Source organism: Topomyia yanbarensis, chromosome 3, assembly GCF_030247195.1.
Source record: "Topomyia yanbarensis strain Yona2022 chromosome 3, ASM3024719v1, whole genome shotgun sequence".
In the NCBI taxonomy this organism is placed as follows: Eukaryota; Metazoa; Arthropoda; class Insecta; order Diptera; family Culicidae; genus Topomyia; species Topomyia yanbarensis.
In genome coordinates, this window is record NC_080672.1 from 382130100 (window position 1) to 382156818 (window position 26719).

Consider the following 26719-nt stretch of genomic DNA (forward strand, 5'->3'; position numbering starts at 1 on the left):
AAAGAAAACAAATGTTCTTAACAGAAAACGGTTTTAATTAAACACACGAGCAAAGAGCTCCTCATACAAAAGCATCAGTTTTGGTGGTGAGCGGGAGTTCGCAAAATTAAAAGTTCGTGATTGGTGATCAAACTCATAATGCTCGAAAATAGAGAACATGATGTAGGAAAAATTGTTTAAAAATCATTTTTCGCATTAGTTAAAACGTTTTTCAGCTAATTTGTATGCAAATAGATTTGATTTTGTCATGCAAGTAAATATTGTTTTTTTGTTTTGTTGTTTTTTCTCTGTTTTTTACTCCTCAATCAATACTCCAGATGACGTCCAATACGTGTGTTTGGTTGATGTTATTTTTTGTGATTTATAGTTTTAGAAAAGAAAAGATAAATTCACGCTCTTTTGCGGTTCTTTCAACTATTTAAAAATTTGCTCTAACAGGATCGAGTATGGAAAAAAAACGGAAAACTGTACAAAAAAGAGAATATTATTGGAAAAAGAAGGCGCATACAGAAAGACCGATTTCGAAAAAAAATAACAGCGCTGATTTCTTTGCAGATTAATTTTTTTAACTATCTGGCTGAATTAAAAAAAAAGTGCATGCATCGCATTTTTTTGTAAGGAAAAAAAAGGAATCGCTCAATAAAGATTTTCGGTTCGATATTTTTGCTTTAACAATTGACAAATGATTAGGTGTAACTAACAGGAAAAACTATATCTAAGACTAAGGAGAGAAAGATGGTAATTCGTCCTATTCTAGGGAGCTGCGCAAAGCAACTTCTTTTCAATGCATGTAAAGGGGAATTCAGCCTTAACAATAAAACACTCTAAATTAAAATTGAACATTATTTCTAGAAAACTAAGGCAGAAGCATTTTGGTCTAACAGAGCTATCGATGGCAGTATAGAAAATCCAATTAAAATCAGTTTTGAGTAATTTGTTTGCTCTTATCTATTTGATATGTATATATGTATAAATCTCGCCGAACACGGAAAATTAATAGCAATTTATGAGCGAGAGAGAAAATCTATCTAGGAAAAAAGTATACAACGTTAACACTGAGAGTCGTGAGTGGAAAGTGGATGGTGGTTGGCTTTTTTTTTTCGTTTGGATGGATGATTGAATGACACTATGTCGGCGAGTGTATGCGATGATGATTATCGGAACGCAGGGACAATGGCGTGATGAGGACTAATTTATGGAGAATCGCTTTGTTTTGTGGGAATTTTCCGGGGCATACAATTAACTATGAAATACAGTTTTGCGGCGAGATTTTGTGGTTTTCCTTTGAATACTGATGCCAAATTATGGTCTTTTAATTGTGACCGCAGTTTGTAAGGGTAAATCCTATCCCGTCAGAACCCCGTGTGGAAAACCCGAACTAGACCGGAAGAATAAATTTGACTGTGGGACCAAACTACTGCACAAACATTCCCGCACACCGTGGTCCCCTTTTGCTAGGCTAATTTAATTCCGGATTAGGTGTTTTGCACCGGACGATGGCACCTTTTTTCCCCGAGCTGACCGTCTGCCACTAATAGGCCGTATATCTTCCTCATCTTCAATCGGTCGAGAGTTTTCAGACGAGGGATCACGTAATGTTGGTGATGATGATGAGTGACTGTGTGTGAATGTGATTGGGAAGGATGACTAAATCAAAGTTACTTTTTACTCTTTCCGTTCTCGATTGAGAATCTTCTTTCGAATCCGAAACATTGCTGCGACAGTCGATGAAACACAGGACCCAATCTTGAGACCGGATGGACGACGATGGCTGTAGCTAGGTTACAGACTGTTCGGTAATTTGATTTTATAAATTTTCGATTTGCCAATTCAGAAAGCGGAATGGATGGGGAACGTTTTATGGTTCGAAGGTTTTTTTTCCGGTGCCTGTTTTATGCTAGCAGAAGAGCGGAACAGATGAAAGGATACAATTTGGGAACTGTCGTCGGAGCGCATCAATGAGCTGTTAGTGTCCGAGTGGGCGTGAACATAACTAGAAAATGTTTCCAATTCAAATTGTATCCTTTTCGGGGGGATCCAGTTTACGATTTTTCCGTATCAAAAGGAACTAAAGAGTGATGAAACCTTTTTTATAAATGATTCCTGGTGTTATTTCACTGACGCAAGCGGTTTCAGGTAAAAACTATACTTTTCCTTAAAATTAAATGGTGAACTGTTGTATGAATTTAATTGATACGAGTCATTAACTTTGGGTTATTCTCATTGATACGCACCCTGGCATTGAGATCATAAGTCGCGGCTATCGTTGAACGGAGAAAAACGACGTAGGTTTATTGTTGGGTTTTCTGCTTTTTTTGCTTGACATTTGTTTTCGTATTTTGTTTTACTATATTCGAACACAATTAATTCACACAAAATCACGTTCGAAAACCTTCAGCCAACTTAAGAATTTGGCACAACATTGTTGTAGCTCACATTCGAAGGCTGTGACAAAACGTACGAACGATAGGCCACTTGAAATAAGCTATCGTAAAATTGTTTGCTGGGTAAATACGTTCGATATAGGCGAACTTAAATCTACTTTCCTTGGCATGCTTTCGGTATTCCTTTTTTCTCTCCTTCATTGTTCATTAGGGTGACAATAAAACGCCCATTTTTGAAATCACTAATGTACACCCCCAACGTCGTTGCAAATCATGAAAAAATGACGCTGTCAAAATTTGGGCGAAATCGGAGAACCCTAACCCCTCCCTCAAAGAGCTTAAAGTTTGTGTGGGATTTTTGGCGAAAATGTATGGGGAAACACAAAATTGCGCGCTAGAGGTCGCTGTAAACATTCGACCAAGAAAGGAGTTAAGCTTTTGAAGGTATGTCGAACAAATTTGTCGAAAACTACAAGACGATTCAATAAACCGCTAAAGAGTTATTAACGTTGGAAGTTGGATACTGCTGCTTAACATTCGTAAAGGGCGTGTGTACTCTTTGGAACACAACTAGAAGAATTTGTAATCGAAACATAATTAATTGTAGGAAGGAATTCTCGAATCGCTGGAAAAGTTTGTCCAGATTCAGATTCTAGGCAGAATATCATTCGCGATGCTCCCATAAGTAACGTCTCTATCGAACCAGTGACTAAAATATCTTCTGACCTCGCACAAAGCAGAAGCGCTACGCTATAGGCACCAGCCAGCGCTTTGTTCTATATTCACTGCACAAACAGTATTGTATCCCAGGCTGTGCAGTGAAATGAGTCGACCAAAGGAAACAAAAGTGCCCGTGCTACGGGATAACACAATTTCGATTGACTTTAATAAAACTCGTGTCAAACCCACAGTTCAGGAGGTGGAACAACTAGTTGAAGTTAAAAAGGAGCTTATTCTCGCGGAAGATACGTACATTCAGCTACACCACGCCAGAAACAGTGTTTTGATTGTGTTTAGAAGTTTAGCACAGGCAGAAAATTTCGTTGCAAAGAACAACATGCAATACGAGGTCGAATTTAATAACACCACAATCAAGATCCCAGTGTATAAGGAAAGCGACATGGTGGACGTTCGTATCCATGATTTGACACCGCGAACTAAGGAAGATTACATCAAACGAATTATGTCGCAATACGGAGAAGTGCAATCTATTACGAATGACACTTGGAGAATTTTTTTCACCGGTATTCCATGCGGCGTTCGTATTGTGAGGATGCGAGTGACTAAACCAGTACATACTTACATGACTATCGAATACAAATCACCGAAGGATGGCGAAACCTAAAAGCAAACAACGCTGATAACATATCCCGGACAGACCCTTACATGTCAGTTCGATTGGAACTGCTAATGGTGAATACTCGCCTGACGAAGATGTAGTACTCAACTTTTTGACATGCACTTTCCAGGCTGTACGGAGCCTCACTGAGGACTGCCCCTGAGTTCTGATTTTTGGGCATTTGCTCGTGGAATTGTGACAACCGAATCGATAAAATGGGCGATTGAAAGTTTTACTCCGTATAAGTCTCCGGGAAAAGATTTATTCTAGGATATGAGCATTTTAAGCATATTTTGAAGATAAAGTTCTTACTTGTAGTCTTGCAACAGGATATATTCCATTAGCGTGGCGGGAAATTACTGTAAAATTCTTTCCTAAAGGTTTCTGCGTCACTTATGAGGAGGCAAAGAGCTTTAGACCGATCAGTCTGACTTCCTTCCTTCTCAAATCAATGGAACGTGTAATCGACCACTACATTCGGGATGTTAGCTTGGGCGATCACCTACCTTCATATATCATGAACTGGATACACGCAATGCTTAGCAACCGAAATCTGTGCTTATCGTCAAGACAAGTAGAAATAAGAAAACTGAATGTCTGCGTATGTCCTCAAGGTGATGTTCTGTCACCACTTCTATGGAACTTGGTCGCTGATGGCTTGTTGAGGAAACTTAATGAGGTTGGGTTTCCGAATTATGGTTTCGTCTATGATTATCATATAATGTGCACTGGTATTAGCATTAACACACTTTTTGATATGATGCAACAAGTGTGTTGTTGAGCAATGGTGTCTTCATGTTGGATTATCAGTTAATTCAAATAAAGCATCAATGGTGCTTTTCACGCAATGGAGGGTTTCAACCGGAGCCCGTCCGTTGCTGTTCTTTGACTCTGAAATACTTGTCGCAGATCAACTTAAGTACGTTGGGGGTAATTCTTGATTCAAAACTTAATTGAAAAGTTCACATCGATTTCAGCATCAAGAAAGCCTGCATGGCCTTCGCGCAAACCCAAGTACATTCAGTGGATATACACAACAATTGTTTGACCAATTCTGGCATGGTGTCTTGTTTGGTGACAGAAGGGAGAAGTGACAATCCAATCAAAGTGAAACCATCTTCAGAGGATAGTCTTGATGTCGGTGACTGGTGCGTTCTCGACAACACCTACTGCTGCTCTAGAGGCACTCTTGAACATAAAACCACTATATGTGTTTCTGAAAAAACAAGCGCTTTCTTGTGCATACAGTCTTAAAATTATTGGGTTTTAGAACAGTAACCAAATAGATTGTGTAACTAGCCGTACAAGACCGTGGCCCCAATGGTTAGTTGGGATGCTTGCAGTGATCTTACACTTACACGTAGTTTTCCTTTTATATGAAAATTCCTCCTGGCGAGGCATAGCTGTCTGGATGGATGAGCGACAGCTTGAAGAGTACGTATTTTATTATACTGACGGTTCTTTGTTGGATGCTGGAGTCTACTGTCGTGAAGTGAGATTAAACCAGTCTCATTCGCTTGGTAGATATTGTACCGTATTCCAAGCAGAAAGCTTAGCGATTCTATGTGGCGTACAATCGGCACTTCAACAAGAATTTGCGGTAAAAGAATCTATTTTTGCTTTGACAGTCAGGCTGCCCTGAAAGCACTAATTTAGACAGATTCGAGATCGAAATTATTAATCGAGAGAGAGAGAGCTCAAGTCGAAGAACTTAGCATTTCATATGTTATCTATCTTCTATGGGTACCCGGTCATTCCAGTATTACCGGAAATGAATTGGCTTGAGCTGGCGCTGCGACTGACTTCGTTGGTCCAGAACCAGTTCTACCACTGTCGACAAGTAGGATAAAGCACAAGATTCGCTCTTAGGCTGCTTCTGAACATGCCAATCATTGACGTAGCTTGCAAACTTGCTTTCAAACAAAGACATTTCTACCGAATGTGAGTCCGATAATGTTAAAGAATTTGCTGCATTTTTCCAAGCAAATTGCACTATTTTAGTCAGCGCACTGACTGAACATTGCAAACTCACTTCTCACATGGCTATTATTCAGCGTGCTGAGCATTATTCGTGTGATCTTTGTGAATCCGATTATGGAGCTTCGTATCATTTGATATGTAACTGCCCCACAGTAATGCAATTGCGTATCCGGATTTTTGGTTCCCCATAGATAGATGAACCTATGTACAGAGAGCTGAAACTCAAGGATATGCTATTGTGCTTAACCCATTGTGGTAAAGAGCTATAGTTTAAACCGCATTTGAATGACAATATCTCTTCGTGAATGTTGGCGGTCTGTTATCTTCCCCTCGGGGGATCAACATTCGCTCATCGAGAAGTGTCTTTTATTCCCTTGAGAGTGAAGTATACTTCCGTATTGTATATTTTCCCTGTGTCGTTTTTTCCTTATCCCCAACCTTACCACTTCCCCAATCCTTCCCATCAGGAAATGATGAAAAGATAAATCACGGCAAGGTACGAATCTCCCATCAACATGGGGAACGTGCCAGTTGAGTCAGTCGCTACTGATTCCTGATTGTTGTAAGTATTACAACCTTTAAACACTCTACAACTTTGTAGAACATCAGATTGCGTTATCTCTTACCATAGTACAGATAGTGGGATTATCTTAGTTTTACTCACTGGCGCCACCATGTGGCCAAATATAGAATTTTTGAAATAAGAAAAGACCATCATTTTTAATATTCTACAACTTCCTAGAGCATCAAACTACTCTATCTCTTACCGTTGTACAGATAGGCGTATAGCCTTTAAATTCCTTGGCTCACTACCGCCACCAAGCGGGGAAATCCTGCAACTTTCAAGTGGAAACAAAAAGTTCATTTATAACATCTAGAACTTTGTGGAACATCGTATCTTTTATCTCTCGTCGTTTTAGAGATACATGTGTTTTTCCTAACTTTGTCCTTCCTTTACGCGTGGTTCACATACATATGAGGTAGGCGGAGTACGCCCTTTGCGAATGTTAAGCAGCAGCATCAAAAACTTCAACCGTTAATAACTCTTTAACGGTTTATTGGATTGTCTAGTAGTCTTCGATTAAATTGTTCGACATATCTTCGCAAGCTCAACTTCTTCCTAGGTCCGTGTTCGGATGTTTACAGCGATCTATAGCGGCAATTTTGTGAACTGCGACTGTTTTCCCATGCATTTTCGCTAAAAATCCTATACAAAGGGTAAACTCTTTGAAAGAGGGGTTAGGGTTAACCGATTTCGCACAAATTTGAACAGTGTCATTTTTTCATGATTTAGAACGACGCTGGAGGGTGTAGGTTGCGAGATTTTTTTTTCATATAGATCATTGTTACCCTATTGTTCATACGTACCCTATTACAATCTTCTTACATGAACACGAATCTGAACCGGAAGAACTGTTGTTTGGGCATTTTTTTCAAGTCAACATTGACCATCCCGTGAACACTGACACTTTCTATACTTTCACTCATCAGTGTCTAGATATGAAGATGAAGTTCAACTAAACCCTACCACTATGATAGAGAGAGATAGATAGAGAGTTGTATTCGTTACGTGAATGATACAGTGATGATTCATGATGAAAAGGGTTGTTGTTGATGTGAGAAATAGTTGTACGATTTCTTCGGCGCTATACACTAGAGTGAGTGACCTAGGACTGGTGGACCCTCACGGGTCTCGATGCTGGACATTTTTTTCTGCCAGCAGCTCGAGACAATCGTACCATGAGGGTAAAACATTTCTTTTACCCATTATTATTAAGCGCTATCCTGTGTCTTCATAGTCGGTTAAATATAGTTTCATAACTCTGTCTACCGCAAGGTTGACGTTATATAGTTCGCTTAGCTAGCATTCGAATCGAATTATCAACTAGGGTAAAAGATGGAGAATAGATCACTTACCTGGACATTTGTGTGTAGGAAAAATGTATATACAATCAGGGGGTTATTTGTATAATTTTGCATAGGCTAATAATACAGAAAGACGAGGTCAATTGGGCATGGTCACGTGAGCAAACGAGTTCTACTCTGGCCGCGCTAAATCGCCAAACAATCACGCTGTTCTGTCGTACAAGTTGCCGGCTGCCCTTCGAACTGTGTGTTTGTAAACTGCGGTAAGACACTACCTACACACTATGACTATCTAACATTTAAATGGTCGTTATGGCGAAACCGCGTTACAATAAAGTTCCTTTGTTTGAATTGAGCGATTAATTTTTGTCACGATTAGTTTCCCTTATAGTACTATTAGATCTGAAAGAAAGGAACAAAGCCGCTGTTTACCCTCTTTCTACAGTTGGGGTATGCGTGGAAGTACCAGTACAAAGTTTACCTTCAAATTAATTCATTACACTGAAAACGTTACCATTTTTTTTTCTGAACGTCTTTCTAACAGCGGTGATTTTACCTATGCGTGACAAAGTCAAACCTATAACAAAAATAAACCTCGAGTCGTCTTTGGTTTGCCTCCTGTTTCACATATTTTCTCATGGTTAACATTTGATTAAACCCTCACTATGTGAAAACATTTTCGTGTCATAATTTCTTCCATTCTTCCGAGTGAAGAAACACTTAATCATTCAATTCATATTTAATTCATACAGTTTCGTAGATGAAGAAATGAAATGTAACTGGTTTGCTTAAAAAAAACTTTTGCCTACCAACGAACGAAATTGAAGCGGTGGGCAACGGTAAGTGTATTCTAACGACTCCCCAAACGTGGGAGTTCTAAATTATCCGGAAAAAAAACTTTGGTAACGGGTGCGATCATTGGTTTTCTCTAAAGTTGTTACTTGTCTGCGGTTGGTCCTATCCTATCCAATCTTCTTCTTTTTATGTTAGGTCTGACAAAAACAACAGCCTTTCGCTAACTGATAAAACTTTCACGGACTACAGGCACGCACCGCGTGCCGAGAATTCTACTTTTTGGTTTTTTGGTTTGATTGATTGTGTAATGATTTCCGCCTGCGGCGGCGGTGGGCGAACATAAGATACCGGACAGAAGCCAGGAGTCATACTTGCGATGTAGCTTTTGTTTCCTTTCTTTTCTTGCACCCGGGACACTAGGGTGTATCTCAATTGGTTAGATTTGGCATATCGTTGGAGCTTGTTTGGATTGATCTCTGCCGTTTGTAGTCTGGTGTGGTTTGCCAATTTGGGTGAGTCGTACGCTTGTTGTTTTGAACCGGCGGGCCGGGGTGCTGTAGCCTTCGAATAGGGAAACACATAAAAAAGTGCAATAAACTTGGCAAAATTGCAAAATATCAATATCTATCAAGGGCGAGGTGGGTGGCATTCGGTCGGAGGTATATTTCCCCCTGTCGAAGCTCTGGGAAGTATTATTTTTCATATATTGTTCCATGCTCATGTTTTTGTTAAATTTCGCGAAGGATGGCTAGACCACAGCACCCGGTCGCATGCTACTGGTTGAATTTGGATCAAAACCTTTCCGCTGTTCTAGTTATGATTCCTATACAAATATATCTAACCTAGAGTTGATCGCTTTTCTTGTGCATGTTTGATTTGAGTTTCTAATGGAGACGCATGTTATTTTGCTATCGAAAATAAGCTTGTAATCGAAAAATATTGTTATGTGAGTGTTATTCTATTAGTAGGATTTTGGCATGCACTTTGGACTGAGGAATATTTGCTGTAATTTTTGCTAGAACAAGCGATGTGCTAGTATCTTTATATGTAGGACACGGAACAGTTAATTGTATGCGTAATAATATTTACAACCATGAATCAAGATTACAGTAGATTATCACATTTATAAATTATAAGAAACACTTTCAATTTAATTCTAAACACAACTTACTTTCAGGTGAAAATTCTATAAGCTCGACTTGAACTGTAGAAGTAGTCGACCACAGTTTGGTATTATTTTGGGATAAAAGCGAAATAATCGGACCATTTGTGTGATCCGATTTCAATCATCCTGGATTGCAGCCTTTTATGAATAAATTCTGGATAAAATTTAGATAGGGACGTTCGATTATTACGATGTCATTATAACACTTTGCTCTAATTGTCCTGTACACGTTGAAAACTGATGGTTTTTACTACAATATTATGCAAAGAGTTGAGTACTAAATGTTGAAACGTCTGAGTAATGAACGGAAGAGAAAGATCCCAAAGAGAATCTCTCATTGTTACTTACGTCCTATATAAAATTTCTTCTAGAATTATTTGCTTAGGTGGTTGACATACAGTGCATAATGAAAACAATCAATATTTTGATTGGTTTTTGTGCGTATTTTCCTTTCATTAGTTAGATGAGAATATAATTAGTAGAATGTGTTCTGCAATTTATTACGTTGTACTTCTGTGCATATATTTTGTGCTAGTTGGAACATATTGACCACTGTTATTTCAATAATCTAATCAACTAATCACATGTTTATTAGTCAAAGTTGGTAAATAGTAAAAAAATCAAAGAACGGTTAGTTTATAATAGAAACCGGACGACTTCCCAAATGAACATCGAACACCATGTTCGCTCTAGTTCTGTGCTCATCTTAAACCCACAATTCGTGTGCAAACTCGAACGCGCTAATGCGTACCAAAACACGTACACATGTTCGTCTGCACAACCGAACCCCATGTGCGTACGCGGTGTTCGTATACGCAGGTTCTTGACACTAGTTTCCTCTTTCCATCACTCATCATCACTATTGTTGACTGCCTTTCTTGTGTACGCACACGGTGTACGTACACGGTGTTTAAACCTAAGTTTGCATATAGTTCGCTTGGGTTCAGTGTTCGAGGCGAACATGTACACAAAGGCAAAGTAAGTTTGAAGTTGAACGTGTGCACGAAATTTTGTACACAGGTGCAAACTTAACGATGTTCATGGGAAGACTGGAAACCGGCGACAGAGCCTTTGTGTGTAAAAAGAGTACAGAAAAAAAACTAAACTAAATAACATTGATTTTGATCGCAGCAAGCGCATGCCCAATAGAATGGTTCAAATCAAAACAATGAACCGTTATATCTATTCCTGTTGCAAAAACGTTACGGGTGAAAGACAAAACGTACAACCAACATGGGTTTTTCCTGGTGCGGTGCAAGGTTCACCCTTTCAACAAAAAATTGAACAAAAAATAAAAAATATATAAAAATAAGCACCCTACTCAACAAAAAAGTTTTCCAGTAGAAACGCGTGTGTATGCAATACGTTCGTGATTACTTGATTTTGTCTATTTGGTACATTGTAGCACTTATTGATGTAATGTCGTTGATGATATCTTAAGGGGTGCACCATTCAAAAAACGATTCTTTTGTCTTATCTCAAAGTTTATACTTTTAAGAACTGTGAAATTTTTCAAGACCGTATCTCTAATACCCGAATCGTCCATACATTGAACAGAACATAGTTCAAGGGAGGCTAGAAATTGGGGCACAAGGTCTTAAAATACAGGTTTGACAGTGTTATTTTCTCTCGCAAAAAATCGTTAGTTTAATCTTTAAACTAGTTTTTCTTGCAATGACATTTTTCAAATTTGTTGTCATTGTAAGTCAAAGAGCATTTGTCTGAATAACTTCAAATTTGAACGAAGTACTTTTGAATATATTTACTCTATAATGACGTAAGTTTTTTTTGATTGGATGAAAACTGACTATTTGGCATTAGAAAACATTCATATTTTTGATAAAAAAAACTGCGCCATTTTATTATATTTTAATATTTTTCGAATTTTTTTGAGTTTGTTTAGAAAACACTTGGTAGTTTAACGACTGTGCTTCAGATAGGTGAAATAGTTTAAATATAGTTATATATTCTCGAAAATCATCCAAGCCACTTAAGTAACTGTACTTACTCTAACGAACGAGGTCATTTGGAAAGATAGGATTGTAATCAATATGCCAATAATTGTAGAATATCTAAGTTGCGTCGTCGTTTCGGAACAGCGGAAACTATTAAGCAATAATCGCTTTTCCAAATAACCCTCGGGTCGTATAACGAAGATTTGGTGAACCATTTTAGCCTAAAAAACTAGTGCATACTGATCCAGAAAGCGAATTTACCAGAAATTTTAGCATTTTACTAAAACTAAACAACTAAGCTTTATTATGTCTTAGAGAGTTTTCGTAGTTTGCGAGCCCCTTGTTTTTGTTTAAGCGACAGTTAGGGTGGTTCTTATTTCACCAAGGTGGAAAAAAAACTTTCAATCGTTCTGGGTTGAGCCATACTATCAATAATGAAGTAGTAGAATCACTCTATTTAGAAAAGTTTGCTGAAAACATGTAAACGCTAACTGTCATAGTCTTTATTTTACAAGAAATTTCAAATAAAGAGCGTTTCTTAAAAACGGTTTTTTCCATATAACTTTTAAAATTGCATTTACAACTGAAGAAGCTTTCAGACAACTTTAAAATTGTTTTAAAGCAGATATTGTTTGTAAGCCACTACTTATCGAACTATTATCGTTGAAAGGTTACGAGCATATTTTCGTCAAAAATGTTTTGGTTATGGAATTCAAATATCACAGATTGAGGCAAACGGAAGAAAATTCAGCTGTATATTAGGTCATGATTTAAAGTATAATTGAGGAAAAACATTCGCTGGCGATATTATTTAAAATTTCATAAAATTGATTTAAAAACATCAATTTATGAAATTGAAAGTACTTGTAATAAGAGCTAGAGTTCTGATGTCTTAGAAGAAAATATTCATCTTCAAAAGCTCTGGAAGTCTTATAAAAGACATGCTGGCAAAAAAAAAAATCGTTTAAAAATTTATTTATTAAAAAGTTATGTTTTAGAAATATTTGTTTAAAAAAGTTATGTCTTAGAAATATTCGTTTAAAAATTTATTTATTAAAAAGTTATGTCTTAGAAATATGTTTAAATTACTTTTACGTTGGACAATATGAAAGATAGAGTTTCAACCTAACGATACTTTTATATTACTCGAGATTATTCTATTTACTTAAATAGTGGGTAGTGCGGTTCCAATATTCCAAAAAAAAAACAGATAATTTACTTTTAAATGATTCTAGATAGAGCTCCAAAGACTTTCAGAAAATTGAAGTAAATCATGTTTGAATAAACTTTGTCGAAGGTACTGGAGCTCTATGCTTCGTACTTTTTATTTCACTAAAAATTTACAGAAAGAAAGGAAAAATATGACGTTTCTTAAAAATGGTTTAATTTATATAACTAGCAGTTTTGATTTCTAGAAAAGAAAGTTTCTTTGGTTAGAAAGTAATGAACACTTTTTACAAAAAAATGGTTATTTTTTAATAAATATTGTACGATTTAAAAAATATCGCCGTTGTCGTTTATTTGGCCATGTATACTAAGAAGTATGATAAATGTGACCCAAACGGCAGTTAATAAAGTAATATTTTTCAAGAAAAAGTTCTCATAACTTTGAAAACAAAATAGTGCATGTATGAAATCTACATATCTTTACAGACGAACTGAAAGATCTTCAATTATTAACGAATAAAACGAAATTAAAATACTGACAAATAGAAGAATTTCAGTTTTGAAATCGGTATTTTGTTCAAACAACCACTCAGCACTACCTATTCCATCAATGGTCATTTTGTAATATGTAAAGAAAACTAGGACATACCCAAAAATTAACCTGAAAAGTGGTCGCAGTGGCAAAGTTCCCACCGAAGCCAGATTTGATAGATCTACATGAGTTTATCTTTAAGTTTCTTATAGTTTTATTGTACAGTGGGTCGTTATCGAATTGATGTATTCTGTACAGGTTTTGAATAGAAAGTTGTTCCAGTGCAACTATATAAGCCATTCAGTGCTAATAAAGTGAAACAACATGGCCCAGGCGAAATGCTTAATACATAATAAACACGTTGTTGTATGTGAAAACGCCAAAATCATGATTGCTATGTATGTATATGGACGGTGAGAAAATCGAGGTTCGGGTACATGATTTAGTAAAAAAAAAAGAAAAAAAGCACTTCAGACGATAGAACTCCAACCGGATTTTGGAAATATGAGCGAGAACAAGGAATTTAAGCCCTTTCTTTCATTTGAATTCCAACCGAATCCACTGGCACAAGACACAAGAAAGTATTGCTATTTTCATAGTTTTATTTCAGTAAAATATATTCAAATAAGTTGTAATTGTTGTTTATTGTTTTGAGCATTATTTATTTAAACATTTTTCATGCAAACTTACTATGTAATAATTGGCACAATGGCCAAAAAATCCCAAAAAATTCTTTTCTTTAATTATATTTTTGAGCTTTTACCTTTAAAATCTTATTTTGGCTTATATATTTTAAATCCGGTTGGTTCATTATTGTACGAAAACATTTTTTGGGCCACACTGATGATACGGCACCACTTACTCGCAAAGTGCCCATTAAAAGATGTATTTAATCCCAGTATGGGCTTTTGATCACACTTGTGTGCATCATCAGTTCCCGGCATATGGAGTAGTACCAGTAAGTAACACATCAACACTTTCTTTCTAATATCCAAAATTACTGTAAAGATGGCCGAGGCCCGCAATGGTGGCTTTCAAGTCAAGTTCTTGCTTGGACAGGGACAATTGTTATTCCCAAAAATTGTTTCTCAGGTAGTCTGTGTGAGAATTAGAGTCACCAGTCTACAACCTACGAAGTATACCATGATTACGCAACGCAACGCACTTGTGTGCATCGTGTTTCGTAATTTAGCATGTAGAAAATGTTGGCTACAGTTTCAAATATACAATAGTGTGCGTAATACACGTATCCGTGATCGTGGAATTAAAAAGTGTGCAAAAATCCGTTACTGAGATCAAGTGAATATATTCCACTAAACCATCCGTGAAACATGAAAAAATGGTGAATATCGTATTTCGGATTAGTGGAATCCATCAACCACTTCCCAGATTTTTTCAAACGATGTTTTAGCGGTGAGTATTCGAGCGGACTCACCCACTTTCGCTTACCCGACAGTGCGGTACAAAACACAATGAAATAGTATAATTATACAGAGAATTCTTTACACGTGTCAAGAAAAAATTAATACGCGCCAGTTCTGTGAACAGATGGTGAATTACGGGCAACCTTGCTCAGAATCGGTCGAGGAAAGTGCATCTACGGAAATACATTCCATTTCACAATCTTCAATAGTATTATCTGAATCACAAACAGTTGTCAAATTTCTGACGGCTGTTCGGGCAACAATGATTATTTCGAAAGCTGCATCAAGCACCTCAAAATTAACAGACAGTACCATCAGTGAGGCAGCTGTTAATAAAGCCGGGGGATGCTATTTAGTTCAATTATCAGTTCCTTGCACCGCACAGTGGTTCAGACTGTGAATTTAATAGGAATTTTTCCTTTTTAGCAAAAATTAAATGTTCTGGTATGGCTGATGAGATGGTACGGCGTACAAGGGCATCGCAATTTTTTTTTTTTTTAATTCTCAAAGACCCCCCCCCCTCTCATATTGCGACAAAGTAAGCTCAGATGCCAAATTTCACATCATTTGGACAATTTTAGACCCCCGCCCACTTCGCTTGAAATTTTTTGAAATTGGTGCTATGGGAAAATATGGAGGAAAAAAAACATTAAATGCTATAACTTTTGAAGTAGCAGTCAAAAAATTACAATTTATACCTCTTTTGAAAGGAAATAATCTTAGTATTTGAAAGGAGATATTCTTGTTTCTAGAAAAAAATACGGGAAAGTGGGGTACTGGGCAGGGCCGGCGGAAAGCGTGGGTAGTATGGGTATTACTAAAAAATTAGATGCGCAACGCATGTATCTCGCACTACACACATTTGAAAACATCTATGTACCACAATTCCATTTGCATAAACGAACGTGGTTTAATGTGAATGTAATGTAAGCGTGTGCATTGCGAAAAGGGAAACAATCTTTACTAATGGACCCCTCACCCTATGCTTCCTACCCACTCGGGCGTAAAGTGTTTCGTCGCCCCTGATACTGGGTCATTTTGGACCCAAACTCCCATATTTTTAATAATTTTTCTGCTCCGTGATGTAAATCATACATATTTTGTAGTTTTTCTAGATATGTGGTAACTTGAAACAAATTATCTGCTCTGAAACAATCTTATTTTATTTTGGTACAATTAGAACTTCTCTGACTGTTGTATAAGCTAAAAGAAGGGGCACACAAATCACGATTTTTTTTTCAAATACATAATAAGGTTGTTTAGTCTCAGAGCAATTCCACCAAGCTTTATTCAAAAATATTTAAAATCGTATTCAGATGAAACATCATTTAGGATTAGGACTAAGTTTTTTTTAAAAGAGCGTAATAGTGCACCAAGGGCATTTTTTAAAAGAGCGTAATAGTGCACCGTTTTCAGCAAAATATTGTTCGAGATTTGAATTTTGTCCAGAAAAAAATTGAGAATAAATTGCAGGAATAAACTCTTCTTCACAAAAAATAGACACTGAGAAAAGGTTGCGGCATTTTTCAAATCATTTAAAATTTATGCTAAATATTAGATTTACAAATATCTATTTTTCAATTTTTTATTTTTTGTCAGCGAAAGAAACATTTCAAATGTGATTTCATCACGAAGAGACTATCGATTAATAAGTTTTTATAACAAAAACATTTAACATGTTTTTAGATTTCATACTAATCGACAGACAAAAACGTACAGAAAATGATTTAAAATTTCATTTTAAAGGAAATGGCTCTTAATAAAAAATTCCAAAGTGAAGTTGTTTTCAAAATATTGAAAGTTTCGTTACAATCGGAGATGATCAAATGTTGTAATCTGTTGCTTTCTCATGGAAAATCTCTTACGTGAAAGTTCCTGCTAAATTTGAATTCCGGGCTGCTGTACGCTAGGGTTCGGTATTATTGGCTCATTTCATTACATCAAGCGTATCATAATTGGATGAGAATTATATAGTAAATTTCTTAATGAGCTTATTTTTGAAGAAGAATTCCACTAGAAATTAATTGAGCTTCCGTTCGGTAAACTATGACGATACCATTTCAAATTTGTGATAAAAAATAACAGATGATTTTCTTTGAGACCGTTTCAAGCACATCTTAATTTGATAATATCGCTTGGCCCTGGATCCTGAATAAAGTGGTCTGGTATGGGAAATAAGAAATATTTTAGTTAAATCCATAATTAGAGTAAGTCAGCTTTGGGAACATATGTACATTTCAGTTAACATCAATTAGTACAAGTGATTGATCCCTGTGGAATCCAAGGTAAATCCCTGTCCGTTATTTTCTTACCTGCTTATATTCTTTGAAAGTCCGTTCCTTCGCTGTTTCAGAAAAGTACTCAAAATATGCGTAACTTTTGCTTTTCTCAAAGTTTGATTTACATACAAACAGGATATTGCTATAATCAATTCAATTAATGTGATGTTATTTCTTCATCATTAGCTTGAATATATGTCAGATAATTGTTCCGTTTTAAGCTTTCCAGTTTGAAGTTTGTGAAGTTATCACGTCTTTTAAAAACGATTTCTTCCCAGAGTTGTCATTAAATAGGTAATCGACAAGCAAAATAATAGTTTTGAATCTTAGTCAATCTTTTCGTTTTTCAACCTGGTTGCAACTATTATCACGCATGTGCTTTTTATAATGTTTGGTGAAACATGATATCAAATTAATTGAATTAATAAGATTGTCAAAATCTCCATACAAAACTACCTACCAGCTCAGTAAGTTTATTGATCTACCAGATACTGTTTATATGTGTGTGCGTGTTCTATACATATTCAAACGAAGTTAATTCATTCCTGATAAAAATATATACTGTCTGGTGAAAAAATCGAGAGAACACAACTTTACTGTTAATATTGATGTATCTATCTCACTACAACGCGATGTTTGTAATTGCTGAAATAATATGCATTTATGATCGTTTTGTTTTAAACTTTGTCGTTCATGATTATAATTTTTCTTGATTCTAATTGTAATATTGAAGGCACGTTTTGAACAATTTTATGATATACATGTATATAGAAATATCATCCAGTTTTACGAAAAGTCTTATCTTAAAAAAAATCTTAAAAACTCGGCACATTTACGTACAATTTACCGCAATTCGTAAAGGCTAACTATTATTCGAGGAGGACTACATCAAATGATTTTTACCATGGTTTAAGTGCACAAAATAAGCTGACGAGAAATTATAAATTGAAGTTACAGCAAAGTTTCCTATAAAGGTCAATTTAAAAGGTGGAACTAAATAGATTATAGAATTTTGTCTTGTAAATAAGTTTAATAAATCGTGAAACTAATCAAAACTTAAAAAAAAATCTTTCGGCTCTGTATTTGCATTATTCTGCAGTGATCTAATAATTTTTTGCACGTGAAATCTGCATAAGTAGTCACATTCGAATATTTAACTCCGACTGAATAAAGTTCTGATGAAAGGATAGGGAATGTTATCGGCACTAAGAATTCGAACGATGATGGTTTATGACAAATATGCAACTTAAAATATCGGCGAAAATGTGTGATAGAATTATATCAGCGGAACTGGTGAAAATATCATCAAAAATAAGCAATAATGAAAGAAACAACATGCGCCTCCATTGGAGAACATCAAACAATTGATGTAACTGATAAACTTAACCAATGTATTTAACTTTTCTTTTACTTATTGTATATAGACTTACTTGCTAGTTATTTATGTGTCCTAGTTACTATATCTTTCAATGATTCGTTTTCTCTAACGGTAATATATATAGCGTTTCACCTATTAGCCAATCAATTCTAATTGTATCAAAGCGATAGCAAACGACAACTGAAAAATATTACCCACACATGGAGATGCCTAATGGTCATATTCAATCATTCATTAATGCTTCTCCGTTGAAAAAAAAACCGAAACGCTTGAAATACTTTGGCAAATCGAGCGTTTCCAATCGAAATCCCTTCTGTGCACAGTTCAAAGGCATTAAACGGGCTAAGCCTCCCTCTCCCCTCATATTCCCGTACCCAGCGCAAATAGTTTTATTTTTTCCTGTCCGCCTCGATACCGTATACATATATACCCGGGGGTTAAGAAAATCTGGTCCAAACAAACGAGTCACAACAAAACCGAATAACTGAAATCCAACCGATACGTCAAATCTGAGAAATTGCGAAACACCCACAGAAAGCGCCCTGTGATAGCACAGGCACACATTTTAGGCTTCGAGACGATGACGACGATGGCTACTACAGACCGGTAGGGGTGTGGAGAGGGGTCGTACCCCCCCGCCCTCTCATCGTACGGGACACCGAGACTCGATCGGCGGGTGCATTTACCGGGTGAGGCACGGGGTACGACGGGAGATCTGCGAATATATGTTACCGCAGTGCGGGGGAGTACCGTGTACGGTTAGTGGAATGAAGCCAATCTGTGGCTGTGGGGGTATGGTATGGGCGTGATGAGCTATTTTAAGGGGCGATTGGAGGATGAATGGTGTTCCAAGGATATGGAAGCGTTCTAATTACAGAGAGAACGGAGAGCTAATTAGGGATTTGTTTTGAGTGCCACTGCGACACTCGCCAACACGACACTATCATTTGGCTAATTTCATCATCAATGGGCGTTGTAACAAGAAATAATTTGGAATGTGTTGATTTTTGATGCATGTTTTTGCGGGAACGGAACCGTAAATAGTAATTTTCTTTTGACTGTCGCTGAAAGTGTTTGGTAGTGTGATCGTTCCTGTACGCTGTATCCGGATACAGATGAAACTACTACCGTGGAATGTCGTTTGTGTTCGGTTTTATGACCAACAGGAAAGCTCAAAGAATTTTCTACGTAGCAAAATTGAATTAAGATTGCTGATATATGCTGGAGGGATCTTCGTCGGTGTCGGGCAATTTGAAAACACCAACCGGAATACACCACAAAAGTTGTCGACGGGAGGGCGTGAGACTTCTAATCTCGTTTTTATTGGCAAATATTTTCAGGTTTACCTCTTCAGTGTCGCAGCGATTTCGACGGCCGCTGATGGTAAGAGTTGAACCTATTTTGTTATACCGTGATTTGGTGATTTTGTTTGGGCACATGTACGAACGGAGCATGTATACTAATATACTATACAATGTTAAGCTGCGATTGGGCTCGAATGGGCGTTTACTGGTTGGCAGTAAAACCGTGCGGAACTCATTCCAACGGATGCCTGCTGTTATTGTGATAAGTTGAAATTTCAGTACATAATCGTATAGCAGTTTTATGGGAACAACATTCGGAATCTGAGCGCCATTTAGATGGTGCTGATGGGGTGATTTTTGGTAATGAATGGCATCTAGTTCCCAGGAAACCCGGAATTGTTACGCCGAAATTTTAACGTGCGTTTTATTGCTGCTATCTTATTGAATCATTGCATGGATTTTGCGAACTGTGTTGTTCAATATTTAATACATAATTTGATTCCGATTACATATGGGTATTTTTAAAGTTAATGAACTGGTAAAATTTGTATGGAAATTAGTATAGGAAACACTTCTTTTTTGCATCTCCGCACGTTCAGATCATTTTTTCGCTCTAATTGAAAAACCAACTCTATAAAAAGTTAGTCCAGATTGCGGTTAACAACTTTGCCAAAAGCTGTAACAAGCTTAAGATAGAAGGTATAAATTAATCACAGAAATGTATTAATTCTGTCAACAGTGAAGTTGTACTAGCAACACTTACGTACAACTTCATTATTGACAGAATTAATATATTGCTGCGATTAATTTATACCTTCTATCTTAAGGTAGTTACAGCTTTTGGCAAAGTTGTTAACCGCAATCTGGGCTAACTTTTTATAGAGTTGGTTTTTCAATTTGAGTGAAATAGCGATCTGTATGAATGGAGACGCAAAACAGTACGTTTTCCCATACCAGTTTCCAAACAAACATTAACGCAATGCGCGAATATGAGGGGCAACCAATTGTTTCCATAATTTGCACAATCATTTGGAATCACAAAAAGAACTTAAAAAGGGCTGTGTTCGCTAAGTAGTATTATTTTAAATTTTTTCCATACAACCTCGAGGCAGTCAAATGGCCATGTACTGGAATATGGCAGCCTAAAGTACACTCACAATGGTAATTTTTTTTTGCGAACACATAATTTAAATTTTGCATTTAAAATTTCATTATAGTCCACGAAAATCTTTTTAAACCACTGCGATTGGATATTGTTTTGAACATAACACTCGGGGAGAATCGCGTCGACTAACAATCGGGCGACTATATAAAAGTTAAACGTTAGTTAGTACTTTCAGTATGTTATGATATTGTTTGCTTCTTTTTGCTCCTTAACGAATTATTTAAGGTCGAAGTTACCCCAAAAATATCGTAAAATTCGGAATATCTTTTTAAATTCAACAGATAGGAAGTAACTATGTTCGGCAAAAATATGCGTTTCGATACCGCAAACAGCTTTGTGGAAGATTCTAAGAAGATAGGAGAATGTCTAAAAAAGTTATCATGAAAAAAATAATTTTAAGGGGTCTTCCATATAGTATGTTTTATAACTTGTAAACTATTACAGCTAGACATATGATGTTTTCAGCAATTTCTTTTGTAGTAACATTTGCTACAACTTTGCCGAAGACACAAAGTCTCTATCTTTATTAATTCGGAAAATAAATTTCATATATCACTTACAGGTGAATTAATCACTGAACGGTATACTCCTGTGTATGCGCAATCATAAGACGCAAACAACGCAATCATAAGAACAAGTCAACGGTTTAGACGCTATTAATTTTGAGCACGAAAACGACGTTTTAAAACACTGTGGACTGTGACCTTCATTTTATCCTACTATGCAGTCGAGATAGTTTTGTATTTTCTTCATTTTGTGCATCTCCAGAATCTAAGATATACCAGGATACCTCAAAGTAACATAATACCTTATATTGTCGATTCCGGCAGCATACTATATTAACCCTTTCAGGCCCAACTTTTTTCTATGGCACATTCAAATCTATTTTTCCTTAAAACCTTCGGGGTCAAGAAACACGAAAACCCTGTTTTGAACATGATAGTTGCTTCTACTGTAGTGTTAGAAGCCGTTCAAATTTTACTATCGGATGCTCAATGCAACTCTTCTAGAATATTTGCAATAGTCCAATTATAAGAAAAAGGTAATCGAAGGCGGTCTAAACTCATAGGTTTATCAGATTTCAATAATATTCTAAGACAACAAAGATGTATTGAAATTGCGCATTTCGCCGTTCACCGAAATATACTCTGGCAGCACTGTACCAGTGGAATCCACTCGGACTCATTGCTATAACTTCAGTTCTACAGATACTACAAACAACTGTAAGTGTTACTATGTTTTAATTGCCGCAAAGTGTAACTGTAAGTGCTCAAATGAAAGGCAACAGTCCAAGTTATTGGCCTTACATGTTCTTGTGAACAAATCTCAAGTGAATTAAGTATTATATATATTTAAAGACGTTGGTGTTTTTAAACAACATGGGCATGGGCAAGTGTGCTTCAGGGCAGTATTGCTCAGGCAGGGTAGCACAACACACTGAAAATCATCATCACTGTGGGTATCATTTGAAAGAGTGTCGTCAATAGTTAATGAAATTGATGTTTGATATTATCAAATGCAAGATGGTGGTTTCTAGTCACCAGGAAACCCTGAGAAAATTAACATCAATATGGGTGTTGTTCGAAAGGGGATGGTCAATAGTTAACGGAAAACACAGAAAACTTTTATCAACATAACTGTAATTTGAAATAAAATCGTAAGTAGATGACGCCATTTTAAAATCCAAGAAATCAGGTTAGCGCAAAAATCTAAATATATTTCCATCAATATCGGTGCGTTTGAAAGCGGGTGGTCAGAAGATAACTAAAAAAGATGATTGACGCTACCGGATACCTTTTCAAGGGTGGAAGTCGTATAACCGCCAATTTTACAAAATTCGTTTTATTTTTTTAAACTCTAAACTAATGCTGTTATTTTGACAAGAAGAGCAAGTCAAAATTAGTAGTTATTTCATTGTGAATTTTTTTTCAAAAACCGTGATGTTCAGAGACGTATAATAATAAAAATGGAAAAATGCGAGCGTTTTTGTCCTCTTGTAAAAAGTGGAAATGGCGGTTATACAACTATGAATATCTACCCTTCAATCAATAATGGAACTCTGTATTAAATTGTGCGCCCATATGAACCTGCCTTGTTTTTCCGTTTTGAGTTCATAATTAATTTGCTCTAGAATACCTATCCGTCTTTCAATTTTCATACCATTTGCCGAAAATATCTACCAAAATCGATGCAGTAGAATTCAGACTATTATCCATGGAAACCGGTGCTAAATTATTTCGGCAACAACTTAGAGTCGGTTTCCGATGCGACGAAGTCGAAACGGATCCATGACTTTATCCATAAACTGTTTCACATAATTTGATATATTATTTATACATTCATTGTTGTTTCATGAACTGGTTCATTACAGATAATACATTGATATTAGTCAAATTTACATATTAGTCAAATTTAACTTTTATCCTATTTTACACTTAGAACAGTTCAACATGAGCACTAGAGTGCCCAGAAAAAATATGAATTTTTGAAAACTCAATCGGCCCACCCCTGAGTCGATTCCTAGTCCCACCAGAAGTACCTGCTTCAAATTTGAAGCAAATCGGACAAGTCTAGCTACCGGACCAACGTGCCTGAAGTTTGTATGGGATTTTTCGACAATTCACATGGAGAAAACCCACTAGCTCACATTTTCGCCGCTAGGTGACAATATATGTATCGTATTACCATTGTAAGTAAAAATAAGAAAGATAATTTAATTGCCTACAAGTTTGTCGAAGACTACTAGTCAATCCGGCTTGGTTAAAAGAAGTTATTAAACTTTTAACGAAGTGATGTCTGAGTCAGTTTTGCATGGGGTCTAGCAGTACATGGTTGTGGATCGGTACTAGATTACCACCAACTATACATTTTTGTGAGATAATAGTTAGATTTAGCTGAATAGTATGTTCACAAGAATTGTAGTACATAATACGAGTTATGCTTTAATTAGAAAATTTTAGTTCCACCTGTAACCGCATAGAGGGCGCCAACACTAACTTTTCATAGTGAGATAGAATATCGAGATGTTCGGAAGAATTATTTAAAAATGCTTACTCTATAACTTTGTGGAAGACACCTAATCTCTATATCTTTCCGTTGAAAAGTTAGTGTTGGCGCCCTCTATGCGGTAAACTGTGGAACTAAAATTTTCTAATCAAAACGTGACTCGTATTACTTACTATAAATCTTCCGAACATACTATTGACCTAAACCTAACCATTATTTCACAAAAATGTTTAGTTCGTGCGAATCAAGTACTGATCCACAATCATGCACTGCTAGGCCCCATGCAAAACTGACTCAGACATCACTTCGTTAAAAGTTTAATAACTTCTTTTACCAACACCGCATTGATTAGCAGTCTTCAACAAATTTGTAGGAAATTAAATTACCTTTCTTATTTTCACTTACAGTGATAATACGATGCATATAGCGCTACCTAGCGGCGAAAATGCGAGTTATTGGGTTTTCTCCATGTAAATTGTCGAAAAATCCCATACAAACTTCAGGCACGTTGGTTGGAGCAAGTACTCCTGGTGGGACTAGAAATCGACTCAGGCATGGGCCGATAGGGGTAATTTTTTCCTGTCACTCTAATGAGCACAATAAGTATCTAACAAATCCAAACTTCAAAATAGTCTTTAATCGATGAACTCAACTTTGGCGCCATCTGATGAAATAGAACATAATTCGAAACAAAAACTGCGGTGTGCGAAAAAATATATAAAAGTTACAGATTTACAATTCATTTTCGTGAAATTGAATGGTAATGCCCATCAATTATACTTTCATACTCTAATATCACGCTAACGTAAATATATTTTACGAAATTCATCATAATGTACAAGAATTCCAAACCCAAAGTAGAGGTTAACAGTATTCACTAGTTTTCGATGATGGTGTCGTACTTAGGTGTCTTCAGCAAAATTTCAAAAAATTGGTGGACCACCCGAATCGTATAAGACTTTAATATTTCTTAAGAGGGTACTTCCTTTTTGTACTATCCGTAGAACTGAAGTTATTGCAATTAGTTTGTTTGGATTCTGCTGGTGCAGTGCTGCCAGGGACAGTTTCATTCAACGGCGAAAAATGAAATTAAAATATATCTTTGTTGCCTAAAAATGTTTAAGAAAACTGATAAAACCTATCGATTTAGACTGTCTTTGGCTACCTTTTCACGGTGTGTCTAAAACCATTATTAACAAAAAAACGACCATAAATTTGGCATACGGCATTCGAAAGATACAGTATCCAAGCATCTTCTCAGTGAATTTCAAAATGATCCATCGAGAGTTTCGAGAGATATGGCGATTTGAAGTTTTATGATACGTTTCATAAGGCTACCAGCGAACACCCACGGGTTTGGTCCTATCTTTATGAACAAAAAAAATTGTCTACTTATTTGGTACTGGGCATTCGAAGGATATAGTAATCAAGTATATCCCCTGCAAGTTTGAAAATATTTCATTGACGGAATCGAAAGATGGGTATTCTACCAGATTTCAAGCATGAAGCCACTTTTGTCCATTGACTTTATATCGTTTATACGTGTCGCTGCTTTAAAAAAAAAATATTGCCGTTTAATTACATAAATATAATGTACAAAAGGTGTTATTGATATGGTCCGCTGAAAATATGAAAATAGGGTTGTTTACCTAACACTAACTATAACGTGTAAATTAAAAAAAATGAATGAATGTTGGAATGTTTACTTAAAAAGGCCATATCGCAGGAGTATGTTGACTGACTCTAATTGTTTTTCATTACTTAACTGGTAGACTTTTTATCAACAATTTTCCTTCAGAAGAATATAAAATAGAGTTGTCTACCTCAAATAATAGACAATATAATTGATCTCAACTATATGTACTATCATTATTTAGTGAATATTTTTGTATTAAAAATGACGGCCCGTCCATTTTTATTCACTAGTTGACTGCAAATGCTGTATACTACAAATTGTGGATATATTAAATGTTGAAACTAACACAGTCGTGATTCGCTGGTTGGACAATTTTTAACATGGGCCGCTTTTTAGTTGGACCTTCGCTAGTTGGTCCATTGTCGAACTAAAAAGCATCTGAATGTCAAATTCTCTTGTTAAATTATTTAGGCAATAAAATGGAGAATAGTTAATGTCAATGAAATATTTTCAAACTTGCAGGGGATATACTTGATTACCATATCTTTCGAATGCGAAATATCAAATAAGTAGACAAATTTATTTTGTTTATAAAGATAGGATTAAACCCGAGGGTGTTTGCTGGTAGCCTTATGAAACGTGTCATAAAATTTCAAATCGCCATATATCTCGAATCTCTCGATGGATCATTTTGAAATTCACTGAGAAGATGCTTGGATACTGTATCTTTCGAATGTATGACAAATTTATGGTTATTTTTTTTGTTAATAATGGTTTTAGACACACCGTGTTTTCGATGCTTTTGGACACTGCGCGAGAGGCTTCTATCTAAATCAAAACAAGTTTTTCGTATTTCCGGATGCCAGAATCATATATGCCGTAGACAAAAGTTGGTCATGAAAGGGTTAAATGTTTTTATTTCGCGATAAAGCCCTTTCAGCAAAATTTCGTTAATCTTGAATGCACATCAATGCACATTATTGGATGAAACCTTAATTTTTTTTGAGGAGCTACTCCTATTTTTAGAAAACTTTTTTTATTGAACAATAAAAATATGTTTTCTTCTTCAACCTTGTATAACGGTTAATTTGGAGTAACTTTGCTGAAGTTTTTATGAAGTTATAATTTTACGCGGGCGACATAAACCAATGCGATGGTAGAGAGACTTTAAAATTAGTTTTTTGACATTTCATCCATACAATAAATTTCCATCACTTAGGTATATTCTAGAAAGTTTCAGATATCAGCAAATGACATCATTTTGCTAAACACACTAATTTATTTTGACAGCAAGTTTTGGAAATAAACGAATTTTTATGCGGAATATTACGAATACTACAACAC

The 26719-nt window shown here is 36.1% G+C and overlaps 1 protein-coding gene across 15 annotated transcripts in view; it reads right to left on the bottom strand.

The window, feature by feature from the left end:
* The window catches only part of LOC131691702 (gamma-aminobutyric acid receptor subunit beta), a 233583-nt gene that overhangs the window by 24984 nt on the left and 181880 nt on the right, over positions 1-26719 (bottom strand). The gene's annotated exons all lie outside the window — the stretch shown is intronic.